This window comes from Gracilinanus agilis, chromosome 2 (genome assembly GCF_016433145.1).
Source record: "Gracilinanus agilis isolate LMUSP501 chromosome 2, AgileGrace, whole genome shotgun sequence".
Classification (NCBI taxonomy): domain Eukaryota; kingdom Metazoa; phylum Chordata; class Mammalia; order Didelphimorphia; family Didelphidae; genus Gracilinanus; species Gracilinanus agilis.
The window spans coordinates 274,790,382-274,793,290 of record NC_058131.1 but is presented as its reverse complement, the minus strand read 5'-3'; positions in this window follow the sequence as shown (position 1 = coordinate 274,793,290).

The window sequence follows — 2,909 nt, the reverse complement described above, 5'->3', positions numbered from 1 at the left end:
TGTTGGACTTGGCTGACATGTTGATTAGTTTTGCTGAATTGCTTTTTTGGATTTTCTGCTTTATTCTTTGTCACAAGGGACAGCCTTCTAGGTTGGGGAGGGAGAGGGATATAATGAAAAATAAAGGTGATGTAAAGACGAAAGATAACAACAAAAATGTGAAAGAAAAAAAGAAACCCAACTCAGGCACCAAGGACTGGCTCAAATAACATTTTTCTTTTTTGTAGAGATTGAGTTTCCCTGTCTCCTCCAGTCTAAAAGTTCCACTACAACAGCTTGCAGACCTAGTCTCAGTTCTGATCGGTTCCAGAGCTTTGGCTCATTCCATTTCAGATGTGGTCTGATTCTCCCTTTCTTAGACAGTATGGTGGCCCCCATGCCCAGGGGTCAGTGTTGGCACTTTTAGTTCTGACATCAATTGGCTCAGCCTCTCCTAGCTGCAGGAAATGACTACAGCCATGAACCACCATACCCAGCTCCAAATGTCTTTTTTCTGAAGACTCCCTTGATTCTCCACCCCTAGCCCCTTCCTCAGAATTCCCATAGCACCAAGCTTTTTTCTCCTTGCCATACTCATCACAGACCATTTCGTATTGGAGTTACTTGTGGTCATGATCTATCTCCTCCATAAAACAGTGAGCTCTTGAGGTTAGAGATGATCATTCATCTTTGCATTTTTCTCTGTGTCTAATGCAGGGACATGCATACTGCAAGTATATGAGAAATATTTCTTTCTTTAAAAAAAAACAAAAACCCTTACCTTCTGTCTTAGTATGGGTTCTAAGACAGAAGAGTAGTAAGGGTTAGATAATTGGGATTAAATTACTTGCCCAGGGTCACACAGGTGGTAAATGTGTGAGGTCACATTTGAACCCAGGACCTCCCCTCTTCAGGTCTGGCTATCCATCTACTGAGCCCCAGTAAATGATTGTTTGTTTTGTAATGATAATGATTTGACAAAAGCATATGTTTCAAGTACCGCTCTGTCCAGTTCTGTGCTAGGCACTATGGGGGGTATGAAGATATTTAAGCTGTTGTTGTTACATGAAAACTAAGTAATAATACAATTGAACTTTTATTCCTTGAAAATCTGAATCTGTAGTTCAATTGCTAATAAGGAAACGCCTTTTCCCCAAAGGATCTGTAATTGCCTTACAACCTAGATCTTAGAGAGTTGCTATTATTTATATAGATATTATATATGTACATGTATTATAGATTATATGTTTATATAATATATTCATATGTGTCCATTTACATTTTTTAGTATTGATATTTGTTTATTTAGCAGAAAAGATTTGTGAGCACGGTAATAAATACAATTTTTACAAATCCATTTTGAGGAATATGTACTGGCTGTTTATTTTGGTTTCATTCTCTTAATTACTTCATTCATCAGTTTCTTTATGTCTTTGTGTCTTGTAATTGCCCGATTTATACAGTCCTGAAGTTTAGCTCCAGTTACCCCACTTCTGCCTGGTTTGAGAAGACAACAAAGCTTGCCTTCTTCATCCTTTACAACTGTTAAGGTTCCTGTTGCCAGATGTTCCTTTTCTTCAGTAGGGACAACTACGAGTAAAGTATCATCAAATATAGCAAATGATGTGGTGATCGAATGTGTTCTAATATTCAAGTGACTTTTCTTTTTTAACTTCAGCTAAACCAGTTTCTTCATTTATAATAACTGCTGACATATATGTATATATATTACATACACGCATGCATACAAATGATTTTCCAAGGCAATATATGATGGAAATACAAATGAAGCAGCAAGAGTTAGTGGAGAGAGAACCAGTTTTAGAGTCAGAGACCTGGATTTGAATCCTAGCTCTTAGATCTAAGTAACTGTATGATCCTAAACAAATCATTTACCATCACTGAGCCTCAGTTCCTAATCTATAAAGAAGGGATAATTACATATGAAATATCAATCTATCTTACAGGGTAGCCCTAAGGAAAGTACTTTCTAAACCTCAGAGCACTATAGAAATGTTTGCAATGATTATGATCACCAATATGGAATTGTAAGGGACCTGAGAGATCATCTGATTCAATCTCATTTTATGCATGAAGAAACTGAAGGCCAAGGAAGTTAAGTGATTTGGACCTACCGAATGTAACCTCAAGCATTCCCTCTTTCTTTCAACTATTCAATCTCTCTTCTCCTGGTTCCTTCCTACTGCCTTCAAACATATCCAATAGTCTTTTCTCTATTTTCACCCTTCTTGATGTTTCTTCTACATCTGTTTACCACCATCTCCTCTTGAATACTCTTTCCTCTCCAGGTTTTCATGATGCTCCTCTCAAATGAGGTAATATTGGTAAAAGCGCTTAGCACAGAGACCAGCATATTGTGGCTCTTACAGAAATGCTTATTCCTTTCTTTTCTCTTTCTTTTCCCCTGATCTCTCTTGGTTCTCTTCTTCCCTGTCTGGCCTTTCCTCCATCTCCTCTGCTAGCTCATCATCCATATTACACTCTCTAACTATGGATGAAAGAAGGTCTGATTCCTTGATCTTCTTTCTTTCTTCTTGGCAAATTCATCAAGCCCCATGTGTTGTTATCATCTCAGTACACAGGCCTCACATATCTCTGTAACCAGTACTACTGTTTCCTTTAAGACATCTCAAACTCAACATGTCTCAAACTGACATAATTATATTTCCCCCAACAAATCTTCCTTTCTCTAAACTTCACAATTTCTGTCAAAGAAATCAGTACTCTTCCAGTCTCCTAAGTTTAAAACCTTATCTTCTACTCCTCAATTTCCCTTACTCCACATATCTGTCCAGTTGCCAGACCCTGCTGTTTCTTCCTTCACAACATCCTTCTCATCCAATTTCTTCCTTTTTTAACACACACCATCTGTCTTAGAATCAATACTTCATATTGGTTCTAAGGCAGAA